At 35.9% G+C, this 13,677-nt stretch overlaps 1 long non-coding RNA gene across 1 annotated transcript in view; it reads right to left on the minus strand.

Moving 5' to 3' along the window:
* The window catches only part of LOC307182993, a 54,734-nt gene that overhangs the window by 23,097 nt on the left and 17,960 nt on the right, over positions 1-13,677 (minus strand). The gene's annotated exons all lie outside the window — the stretch shown is intronic.

The following is a 13,677-nucleotide window of genomic DNA, read 5'->3' on the forward strand; positions in this document are numbered from 1 at the left end:
AATAACTGAAATTTCCATCTTAAGAAATTAGGAAAACTGAAGCAAATTAAAATAGAAGGGAGGAAATGATAAAGAGCAGAAATTATTATCAGTAAATATCAGGAATGAAAAAATGGATATAACTAGAGATACACAGACATTAAATGAATAAGGGAATATTATGAACAACTTTATGCCAATAAATTTGAAAATTTGGATTCAAAAACTGTTTGAAAGACAGAATTACAAAACTGAATTCAAGAAGAAATAGAAAACTTTCATAGCCTTAAGTCAATTAAAGAAATTAAATTTGTAACTAAAATTTCCCCACAAATAAAACTTCACACCCTGATGAATATAAATATTAATATAACATTATATAATATTATATAAATTATATAATATATTACATATATTTTCTGTATCAATACATAAAAGTGGAGAAAAAAGAGAGAAGAAAAGAGGTGAGGAGAAGAATAAAGAGTAAAAGAAAGGATGGGATTTTCATGTAATAAATTATTATAAAAAACTATTTATAAACCAGAGCACAGAATAAATGACCAAGTTGTGATTCAACCCAGACGTTATATTTAATGCCTTACTCTTTGCCTTTATTACAATCATATACGCCTAATTGCGGCTAAACACATCAGTAAAAAAAGGCATTCACCTATTTAAATTCACCTAGAACCCTAGGCTCCATAAAACTAGAACCACAACAAAGTCATGAATTATTTTTCAGAATCAAGTAACTACAAATTTCATCCAACTTGTTCAAAATCTAATCAAGGTTTGCCAGTTCCAGAATAGGTTATTACACCAGGGCTCATTTTGGCAGTTGGCTCTTATAATATCACTCCCCCAGAACCATGGCATTTTGCTTTCTTCACAGAAGCCACCTTATGGCAACAACTCCTTTTTCTTTTTTCTTCTCGTTCATAAACATTTAAGTCTCCAAAGGAAAGGGAAACCAGGATGTGGACTATCTCATGAGCTCTTCTACTTCCATTTTAAAGGAACTTTAATAATACATTATTCCTTCAGTTTGGATAACCAGATGGTTTCTCCAGATTATGTTACCACAAAATACAGGCTGCCAATTTTCTTGTAAAGTAACTGTCAACCTTTTAAATATGAACTATCAATACCATTTTTTCAATTTTATAGCAAAAAGCAATGTGCCAATTGTCAAGGTAGGTGATGGACCCCATTGTTTTATTCTCTAATGCTTGACATAAGTGATGTAATATATGCAACTGATGTAAAATTTATTTTTTAAAAAAGTGCTTGTAAACAGTGAAATGCTACTCAAATAAAAGATTGCTATGGGTTTCCTCCTGTGGGTTTTATTGGATGTTAAGTTATTGAGCTATTAATAATTTTGGATACCTCTATTTTTTCCTCAAGAACATTTATTAAAATGCTTAGCTGTTGAAAAATATGTAAATGAGAAGATAATTTTATTAACCCAGACAGTGCAGTGTTAGCTTATGAGAAGTTTAGAGAGTTGGTACTATGCTAAAATGAAATATTTGTTTATTAGATTAAGATGCTTAGCAGAAAACATATGGGGGAATATACATATATATTGGATTAAGGTTTTGTAAAAACACAAATAATATTTCAAGAAGAAAATAAACATTAAGGGTTCTTGTTGTTGTGTATAGGGTTCTTTCCATTCTGCCCTTTTTAAAATCCATTTTATAGATTTTGTAATTTTTCAAGAGTTAAGACTTTGCAGCTTAATTTATGTGATTATCCAGAGAAACTAATTCAAAAAGTGGACAACTTTGTGGAAGTGACTTTATCAGGCTTAGGAAGGCAAAATTTAAAAGGAAAACTAATTCTGTCACAAATATCCTTCAGTCAGCAAAAGCTCTTATTTAAAGTAGTCAGACTTTCTAAAATACTTAGGCAATTAAAATCACTGATTTATTTTACGTAATGGGAGGATCTCAAACAGTATGATTCATTTCAACTCATCCAGAATATCAACCCCCTTTCAATCTCACCTAGCTGCTAGCTGGAGTGTAGAACTGTAAAATGTTAATTGGCGAGAGAGAACATGTTTGGAACACCTGCCTTTGAGTTTTAGACAAAGCCCTTTCTCATTTCTGAGCTCAGACATAGGTGCTGACACATTTCTGGGTGGGCCAATGGAAGACTCTTTTCTAAGGGTTTTCCACCACCAATATTTGTTGCCTAAAGTGTATTCAAAATGGTGATTATGAATATGCACATATACCAGGTTGCTCAGAAAAACTCCATTGTGAGTTTGTCAGAAACACATCTGCCCACTCATCTACCTTCTTTCTCCCACCACTCCCTTCCTTCTTCTACCAGCCCATTTTCTGAGGATATTAAGGTTGAGACTGAAGAACTCACTCCAAATCATTAGACAACAGTTATAACAGTAGCCAAGAGAAAGGAGCTTCTTTTTGTTTAACATAAAACTGACAGGGTAGTTGGATCCCAATGTCCACAGTGGGAAACTAAGACCCAACTTGTAGGTAAATCTGATTAAAGTGGGACATAAGGAAAAGAATCAGAAATGAAATCCTTAAGGAAACTCTTACCAGCTAAACAATACACAAAGCATCATCTCTTCTTTTGTCAACCATACTCTTGTGTATGTCTATGTATTTGTATATGTTTCTATGCACGTGGAAAAATATGGAAGGATAACACCTCTGTATCACTTGAATCGCTAAACCAGTCATCATATAGAAGAAAACAATTGGGTACTAAAAATCATATACATCAAAAAAGCTATATCAAATCATTTCAATATTCACTTAAAAAATTTTTTTTCTAAAGTGAGCATGGTAGAGTGGAAGTAGAAAACTGTATAAGTGGACTGAACATTTGCATTTGGATGTTGGTAATTACAAGCTGGGTGAACTTGAGTAACTCTCCTCTGAACTTTCCTCATTTGTGAAGATTGAATTGAACCAGGTAACCACTATGTTCTCTTCTGCTATCAAAACACATTTTGGTTTTACATAAGCAAGATTAAACATCTTACAGAAACATTTAAAGTAATTTCAGATAGCTAAACCATTTTTAAGACACCGTTAACCAACTATTAAAAAAAAAAGATCTTTGTAAAACAGTAAACCTCAGGTTGGTACTGATGAAGTCCAAGGTGACAGCAATCTCCTTTTGAATACTATTGGCCTTTGAACCCCACACTGTTTGCTTCTTGGGAGAAAGGAGCTTGTCAGGCCATTGCTTATTGGGCATGTTAGGTGCCCAATATGTATTTGTTGCATGATTAAATAAATAAACCCTTATGTTTAAGTCTTTTTTACTCATAGATCTATTTCATGAAGTGGAGAATTACTTGGTATGGTTTAAGGGGGGAAAAAAAACTAAACAAATAAAGAAACCTCTTTTTCTGAATTTTTGTTTTCTTGTTCAGCAGTCCTTGAAGATCTCTGTATTTTCTTCCAGGTAGGAAAAAACTCTTTCTTTTGTAGAGAGTATCTGCCCATTTTATAATTGCTATAGGGCACACCCGTTCATGTGGCAGCACTAACGGATGTATTTCTCATATGAACTTGAAGCCTGAGATGTATGTACCTGAACAACAGATTAATCAGCACATGAACATGGGCTGTTGTGTCTTACTGATTAATTATGCTGAATGATGGATACAGGTTTAATCACTTTACATGATAGATGTTAGGAGCTTGCAAATGATAGTCACCATATCATTTCTCAATAAATTGCTTTTTAACCAGCTTACTGTAGAAACTTCAGGTAGTTGATGTTCCAGGGGAAAAAAAAAGCACGGGATTTTCCATGCATCGCTTTACATTTCTACTAATTTATCTTAAAGTTTGTTCTCTGACCCAAAAGTCATACTTATGTAAATACAACAGTTATCCAGGAATTCCACTGTGGGGAAATCTGTCGTCTTACCAACTAGAAAACATAATTTAAAAGGTTAATAGGATTCATAATTGGGTTTATAATGTTAAGGAAATTTCCTTAAGCTTTAAAACCATCAACTCAAGGTTAAAATTATCTGTCTAAAAATGAAGAGGAAGAAACATAACTACAAATTGCCTCTTCTGCTTTTGAGGGAAATGCTAGATTGGTTCATATAAGAAAAATGGAGGAGCTTATTGATCATTTCTGCAATTGAGAAAAAACAGCATGTATTGTATAATTAGTATTTTCCTCCTAAACAATTTAGTAGACAGTCCCTAAGGAGAAAATAAATAATATATGGACCATTGAGATTTAACAAATTGATAGAAACCCCTCCCACTGGCACTAAGTTAATCTCTCCCTTTTTATTTCACTGCAGTTTGTACTTCTATCACAGCTTATTATTAGCCTAGATTTTCACCCTATGAAAATTTATTAGAGCTACATATGTGCATTGCTCTCTTCTTTATTAGAGGTAGTGGTGGGCTGGAAAACGGTGGCCATCATACCTTATTTAGCACTGTCCTTCACAATGCTTAAATAGTTCCTTACAGGCAGTAGATACTCAATAAAATCTTATTGAATTTAACTGAATAAACGTATAGGTTACACAGAGGAAAATGTTAGTTTGTCCATACATGATCTCCCTAACTCCTTTCAGCTATAGGTAAACTGCCTTAAACCTCAGCCCCACTCAGGCTCTGACTGAACCATAAAGGGCTACACTCTGATTAGTGGGCTGAGTCTAGCATTACCTGTGAGCGACAGGGTGTCTTCCCAGATGTCCCCTCTCTTGCTCCCTGTCCTTTTGTACAAGACGTTGGTGAGTCTTCTGCCACACTGATCCCTTATGAGTACTTCAGTCTCCCTGCGGGGTGTTAGACTGAGCCTCATAACCTAGCTGGGTAAACTTGAGGGGGCATTGCTATGGGGCCTAACTTCCTGCCAACACCCTCTGTTGTAATCCAAGCCTAGTCATGAACTTGAATAATTTCGCCACCTGGAAACTTCAGTTGCCGACACCAGCTCTTATTTTCATACCAAAACTTAAACTCTTTCCACCATTTATCCTGAGTCTAAAGCAACCATGGTGGACTTCCCACCAAAGTATCAGGATCAGAGCCAATGCATGGCTGGCTTGAGATTTCAACAGAAGTGTGAGCAAGATTTCCAGAGCTTTCTCTGAAAGGTAGAAGAGCAGAGGCAGAGTTTCAGGTTGAAAAGGCCCTTTTGTGGCAATTACAAGGTTAGTGGAATCATAAATAATAATGTTGGGAGTCAAAGAACCTTGGCTTCCTGAGCCAGTGTCTTCTTAACTGCTCCAAGCTTCAGCTTCCTCGTCTGTCCAATAGAGATAAAGCTGGCTTGTTATAAGGCTTAAGTGGTGCAGGGAGAAGGAACATAAAGTGCCTAGTACAGTATCTGATTTGTTAGTGCTTAATAAATATTAACTACATTTAATTTTTTTCTTTTCATATAAGAAGAACAAACAGCAGTTAACTCAACAAAAATAAGTTGGAGAAGTGGGCATAGCCCTGGAAGTGACCACTGACCTTGGAGGTTTCCAGAAGGCTTGAATTAATTCAACCCTAAATGGCCCTGATTCAAGTCATGGAGGGAAAGGAGACCTGTAGGCCCTCCTCCCAGGGGGGCTTAACCCTGACACACTTTGAGCCTTTTAGTGATAAACCTAGACCTATGTCTTTTGCCAATGCTGGTGCTACATAGTGAAAACTAGGCACGTGGTGACAACAGCACTTGAAGACAGGCCCAACCCTAACACTTGTGGGACTCAGGACAAGGGTACAAATGGAGGTCCATGCATCTTATATCTAAATATTTAAAAGTTATAAATAAGGCTATCAAACCATTAAATAAAATATGTTTGATCCTCTGACCTTACAAATATACCTTCATACAACCAGGAAATTCATGTTTGAATTTACAATTTTTGGACAGATTAGAGTTTCCTGCTATAATGTGGTGGTGCAGGGGAGCTGTCTCCAGACCCTTGTCTGTCCCAGCTTAGGTCTTCATTGGGAGGGTCTTGTTACATACTTCCTTCTTCAAAAGGAGCCCCTTAAAAATCCCTTGGGTATGGGGGTAAGTATATTGGTGGCTTGGTCTACTTACAAGTGAAGAACTCAAGAAGTATGCTTGCACAGGCTCTGGAAACTGACTCAGGACCATGTGGATGTGGACAAAATACTGGGTACTCATAGTATGGTCTAGAAGGGGAAGGTACTGCCACTAGTGAGGACATCCTCTTGGTCTTATGCTCCTCTGGTTTCAGCCACAGGGGAGCTAGAACAGGGCCCTCTAAAGCCCAGGACCTGGGAAAGAAGTCCATCTTGCCCAGGTCTAAGGGCAAGATGCTTAAGTGATGGATTTAGTAACAAAAGATCACACCCTGAATGTAGTAGTAGCAGCCCTTGGTTACAAAGCAGCATGAGTTATGCCCAAGGATATAAAATCTGACCATCATTTGCTGATGTGCTATGACAGTGACTCAAGGGAATTCAGCATTTGGGGATTTTTTGAATCTCTTTTTTTTCTCTTTTACTTTCCCCATTTTCGTCTCTCTCTCTCTCTCTCTTTTTTTTTTTCTGGCTTCTAAGTGTGTGCACTGCTGTTTTATTATAAGGAACTAGCTGTTTTTTGGTCAGTTAGCAGCGTAGGTGTGTCGTCCTTGAGTCTTTATAATAGAAAACTTTAGAAAACTTTGTACACAATTTTTATGCGGGTAATCAATCAATATCTTCATGTGAAAAAGCCTTGAATTATTCTTGCAAATGATACAACCCACCTAAGACCTTCTGATCAAAGTTCCATCTACAGAAGACAATAAAAGATTATATAGCTTTAAAATAAAGGTTTAAAACTTCTAAAACTATATTCTATTCTTCCTATTTTCCACCCAGGGGAGCTCTTCAAAGCAAAGATGGAAAATTAGCTAGCTATCCAGAATTACTACGTGTGGGAAAGAACTGTGAATGATAGGCAGTTACTTAGAAAGTAAGGTTTCCATTATTCAGATTATTATGTCACTAAGATTAAGAAGATAGTTCTTTATAATGAGTACAATCACAGAAATTTAAAGTTGATAGGGACTTTAAAAATTTTCAAAATCACTGTGAAAAAAACTAAAAATTGAAGTGGTTTAGTAAGTTGTTCAGGGTCATAGGGGTAGAGATTGGACTGGGATCCAGATGTCATTTCTAGTTAAGTGGTTGTCTTAGTTTGGGCTACTATAACAAATTACCAGGGAGTGAGTGGCTTAAACAACAAACATTTATTTCTCACAGATCTGAAGGCTGGGAAGTCCAAGATCAAGGTTCTGGCAGATTCTTTGCTGGTGAAATCCCCCTTCCTGTTTTGTAGGTGGCTGCTTTCTTGCTATATTTTCACATGGTGGGGGAGAGAGAGATCATCTCTCTCATGTTTCTTCCTACAAGAGCATCAGTCGCATTCATAAGGGCTCCACCGATCACCTCCCAAAGGCCCCACCTCCTCATACCATCACATCAGGGATTAGGGTTTCAACACGTGAATTTGGGGAGGATACAAATGTTCATAACACTGAGTTTTCCTCTGTAATGAGGTACTGACTATAGGACTGTGAGTACTAAGTGTGTTTCCAGATTTTCTTGGAAGATTTAAAATAAAGGTAAGAAATGGTGTTAATGAAAGAAGAAAAAAGTAAAGGAACAGGAACCTCCGTGTGCCTCAGGGTACCTAGAAAGGAGACTCTTCTGGGTCACAGGCATACAGGGAGGCTGTCATCTCCTCTGAAACCCAATGCCTAATCTGAAACTATTAGTACAATAGTCCCCACTTATCTGTAGTTTTGCTTTTATTGGTTTCAGTTACCCAGGGTCAACCATGGTCCAAAAATGTTAAATGGAAAATTCCACAGAAAGAAACAATTCATAAGTTTTAAATTGTGTGCCATCCTAAGTAGCAGTGATAAAATCTCCCGCCATCCCACTCTGTCCTGCTGGGGACATGAATCACCCCTTTGTCCAGCGTATGTTGCTTGTTCGCCACTTAGTAGCATCATGGTTGACTGTCACACTATTGCAGTGCTTGTGTTCAGATAAACCTTCTTTTACTTAACAATGGCCCCAAACTGCAAGAGTAGTGATGCTGGCCATCCAGATATTCTCTTACTGTGCCTAATTTATAAATTAAACTTTACCATAGGTATGAATGTATAGGAAAAAACATAGTATACATAGGGTTCGGTACTATCCATAGTTTCAGGCATCCACTAGGGGTCTTGGAATGTATCCCTCATGGATAAAGTGGGTCTACCGTGTATCATTTTTCTAAGGAGACCATCTCATCGAAAGACAGAAAGAAAAGAGGCAGAAAATCATAGCAAAGAGAAGACCACCCAGAAATTTGAAATATTAAACATCAAGTCTGAATTTGGTTTGAATCATCACCCTGCCCACTGATAAGTTTTCATGAAGTACAGAAATCATAAGGCACAGGAAGATGAGTCAAAGTCTTTTCCTCCACAGAAATCACTTTCTGAGTTACTCTTTGGGGAAAAGAGCTCAGTTAAATGAGCCCAAATGCTTTGCATGTTTGATTTGAAGTGGATCTGACAATGACACACCAAGGAGGCATCAGTATTAGTAGCCAGAGCTGGTGATGCTGAGTGCAGCAAGCTGGAGGCATAGAATCTGTAACGACAGAGAATCAGTCCAAATAGGATTAATTTAGGACTGCCTGTCACTTGTGACTCTTGGGTCAGTTGTACAAGGAGGACTGGCTGAGACTGAGAAATGGCCTTGAACTTCTTTTTACTTGTAACTAGCAGCTGTATGAACTCGCCCCCTAAATTTAGCACATAGGAGGATGAAGAGTTGAAGGAAAACTAATAGAAGGTAAGTGGATTCTCCACTGAGGTAGATTCCCTCTTACATAAGGAGATCCCAAGGGCATGTGTTTCAAGGAATATGCTTACAATATTAGTTCACTTAGGATGGAAGTTTCCATTTTGAGGGTTCGTATATTTGTCACAGATCGAATACTGACTTGGCATCGTCTCTACAGCAACTCAGGTGTAATCCCTCAAGAAATGGGAAAGTCAGCATCATTCCAGAAGAAATGTTGGAAGTGGATTTCTGACTACTCTACATGAAAAAATTTATGTTTTATATAAAATAGATAAAAAAATGAAAATCTCTCCCAGAATCAGAAAATATTAGATGTGGAAAGGATCCTCAAGATAATCTATTTTAATCTTCTTATTTAATAAATGAGGAGCAAAGTTCTAGAGAGGTTAGAGGACAGACCAAGATTATAGAGCCAATAGAGAAAGGTAGTATAGAGCAGTGGTTTAAAAAGTGTGTTCTAGTGTCACACTGCCTTGGTATAAATGGTGGCTCCACTAATTACTGGTTATGTAACTTTGAGTGTGTTATTCAAATTTTCTGCATGTCAGATATCCTATATATAAATGGGAGTCATAGTTTCTACTATACTGAGATTACTATGAAGATTAAATAAGGTATTTTGTATAAAATGGTCTGTACAGTTGCAAGACAGATGGTAATCAATAAACACTAATTATTCATAATAGTAATAATAGTATCATGATGACAATGATAACTTCATCATTTTTGTTACATGACAAGATAAGAATTAGTTCAGAGATCTACATTTGTGCCTTCTAAAACTCACCAGAAATTTCAGAGTCAAATTTAACTGCAACCAACTATAAGCTAATGAAAGGCTTTTCTACTGAAAGAGCTAAGTGCACTACTGGTAGGATAAAGACTGAAGTACTTTTGGAAGAGCTGAATAGACTGCGGAGGATACAATTGAAGAACTTAGTAACATGTGGAACAATTAAAAGTGAATGGACATGGATTTCTCGACAGATGTCAGCCTAACAAAGAGATCTAGTGAATTGTCACAGAACTCTGTCTTTAGTTTTATTCCAGATAACATATTCATAAATATCCTCAATATAGAAGACAATGGTTATCAATCAGGAGGATGAAGTTAAATTGATGAGGTCAAGTATTAGCAGTTTACAGCCAAAAGATAAGTTTAGAGAGAAAACATTGAATAGATATATTTCAATTTTTAAAAAGCAACTGCATAAGCAAAAGACAAAGGAGAAGCTTTAGCAGTAGCACGTGTCAAAAACATTTATCAGTTTCAGCTGCCATTAAACCTAAAATGATGCAAAACCCAAAAAGCAGTAAGTTTACTGACAACAAATCCATGTATCAGTTGAAAATTGTGAGTAAATATTTTATGAATTTGAAAATCTGATGACTATTGCCTCTCTAGAATAATATCACAAGGTAGAAATCAAAATCCTCAGGAAATAAATGTTGAAAAAAGTGAAAGAGATGAAATCAAAGCTGACAGGTCTCAAGAAAAGAGTAGACAAAAAGTAAAATCAATGCAGTCATAACGATGAAAATGGAATGCACACAAGAGTGAAAAAAAAACACTGAAGAATACATATTGGCAGAGAGGATAAAAATAAAGCATATTTACAAAAAGAAATGGAAGAAAAAATAAAGACGAATGAGCAAATGATAGAGAATTAGGGAAGGGAAATCCACCTAAGCAGGGTCTCCAAAAAAAGGAAACAACTTACTGGGAAAAACTATAGAGTCATAATTCAAGAAATTTTTCCTGAAATAAAAGTGGGCTTGAATCTCCATGCTGAAAAGGTACATCTTTGCTGGATTAATTGACCCAGAATAGTGGATACCAAGATGTATGGAATTCAGAGTACAGAATCCCATTAGCAGCCAGAAAAACAGATTAAAATATGAATGGTAGGAAAATCTACAGGATCATTCAAACTTATAAGATTGTTGATCAACATATAAAATTAACTTAAAGGAAATATAAGCCAAGGAAATTATATTAAGTCAAATTATTCTTTAGCTATAAAAGCTACAGGCAAATAGCATTATATAAATGAGAATCGAGTAAAAGTTGTTCCCATGAGTCTTTCTGGGGGAAATTATTAGAGGACAAAGTTCAGCCTCCAAAAATGACTGGGGGAAAACCAGAGCAACTGGACAGGAGGGAGCATTGAATGGTTAATAGCTGGGAGTCAAAGGACATCATTTAAAGCTGACAGATCGAATAATAGAAGTATAAGAGCATTTAACTCTAGAATGATAATAATCAAACAAGACTTTTAAATTGACTAAAATTGAAGGGTAGAAGTGAGAGAGAAGAGGGGAAAGGAAGTGGAAATACACTAATTACATCATGTCTTATCGAACATGAGATTCATTTTTTTAAAAAGGACTAAGTTTGTTATAAAACTTTGTTATTTTAAAGGAATGCAATGCTTCCTAAATATCAGAGCTACATTCATAAACACATGAAAATGAAGAAAATGGAACACATAGTAAAACATACACACAAAGCTATGAATACAATGAAAAACCATGAACAATTTTCATAGAACTAATGAAAAGTATATATATCATTATTTTATTAAAATTTAAGAGTAGATTATAGAACAAAGTCCAATGCTTTGCAACACACATTAATATTTCTATTTATGGAAATAGGAATCTATTAATAATCTGATCTTATCTTTTATTACCCTCTTTTCACTGACTCCACTGCTAGCCTCCCTGCTATTGTGGAATAGGCCAGCTACTGCCCCAAGGCCTCTGTAATTGTTGTTTGAGTTGCCTTCTCTGAAATCTTCCCATAATCATCTACTTCTTATTCATAATGTCTAGGTCTTTATGTTCCCTTTCCAGAGAAAGAATTTCTCAGCCAATGTTTAGAAAGAAATGAATAAGGGAGAAGAAAGCATATTTATCTGTGTGTGTGTGTGTGTGTGTGTGTGTGTGTGTGTGTGTGTTGTATTGGCTTGTATATATAAATAAAATTTTTCTAGAAGGTTAAATAAGAACTTAGTAATTGTGATCTTCAAAGGGAAAGGAAATTGAGCATCTGAGGGGCATTTATCGTTGGGGGGGTGGAATTTCTTGCTTTTATATATTTTCATAGTTTGGAGATTTGACCCATGTGTCTATATTATCTACTTTTTAAAAATTTAACATAATGATGCATTATGGTGAGAACTAAGAGAAAGGCACAGAACCCAAAAAGAAGTTGTTAAGGTTTTCTTGGTGAATATGTATCCTCATATGAGTTTTATTCTGGAAAAAGGAATTAGCCAGGAGAGATGGAAGTGATGGATCTCCTGGTGGAAGATAGAACTGAAGACAATTTTAAAGTCAAAAATCAGCATTGTATGTTCAAAGGTACAAGACACTTAGCATAACTGAACTATAAAGAGCAAAACAGTATGGGGAGAAGTGAGCCTGGAGAAACAGGTCAGGCCAAGTACTCACATTACATTAGCAACCTCGTATCTCATTCTGGAAGCAATAAGAAGCCACTGTAGACTTCTAAGTGAAGTCTTTAAAAATATCACCACCTATCAAAAGTTAGCTGAATTCTTATATAATTAATACCAACTGTTATAATTTTTTTGAATTCTAATTAATTTTTATTAGAGAATAGTTGACTTACAATGTTGTTAGTTTCCACTGTACAGCAAAGTGAATCAGTTATACATATACATATATCCACTCTTTTTTAGATTCTTTTCCCATATAGGTCATTATAGAGTACTGAGTAGAGTTCCCTCTGTAGGTTCTCATTAGCTATCTATCTTATATATAGTAGTGTGTATATGTCAATCCCAATCTCCCAATTTATCCCTCCCCCACTTCTCATCTTGATAACCATAAGTTTATTTTCTACATAGGTGACTCTATTTCTCTTTTGTAAATAAGTTCATTTGTACCCAACTGCTATAACTTATAATACCCATACGATAGATTCAATTAAAACTCTGTGATTACTTTGGAGAAATGTCAATTTAGATCTTCCACCCATTTTTTGATTTGGTTGTTTGGGTTGTTTTTTTTTTTTGATATTGAGCTGCATGAGCTGTTTGTATATTTTGTACATTAATCCCTTGTCAGTCTATTTGTTTGCAAATATTTTCTCCCATTCTGTGGGTTGACTTTTCATTTTGTTTATGGTTTCCTTCACTTCCTTTCCTTTAAGTTTAATTAGGCTCATTTGTTTATTTTTGTTTTTATTTTCACCACTCTAGGAGGTGGATCTTGCTGTGATTTATGTCAGAGAGTGTTCTGCCTATGTTTTCCTCTAAGAGTTTTATAGCATCTGGCCTTATATTTAGATCTTTAATCCATTTTGAGTTTATTTTTGTGTCTGGGGTTAGGGAGTGTTCTAATTTCATTCTTTTACACGTAGTTCTCCAGTTTCCCCACCACCACTTATTGAAAAGACTGTCTTTTCTCTGTTGTAAATTCTTGCCTCCTTTGTCATAGATTGGGTGACTATACTTGTGTGGGTTTGTCTCTGGACTTTCTCCAAAGAAGACATACAGATGGCCAAGAGGCACATGAAAAGATGCTCAACATCACTAATTATTAGATAAATGCAAATCAAAACTACAATGAGGTATCACCTCACACCAGTTAGAATGGGCATCATCAGAAAATCTACAAACAACAAATGCTGGAGAGAGTGTGGAGAAAAGGGAACCCTCTTGCACTGTTGGTGGGAATGTAAATTGATACAGCCACTATGGAGGCCAGTATGGAGGTTCCTTAAAAAACTAAAAATAGAATTACCATATGACCCAGCAATCCCGCTACTGGGCATATACCCAGAGAAAACCATAATTAAAAACACACATGCACCCCAGTGTTCATT

Source organism: Stenella coeruleoalba (assembly GCF_951394435.1).
Source record: "Stenella coeruleoalba genome assembly, chromosome: 2".
Taxonomy (NCBI): Eukaryota; Metazoa; Chordata; class Mammalia; order Artiodactyla; family Delphinidae; genus Stenella; species Stenella coeruleoalba.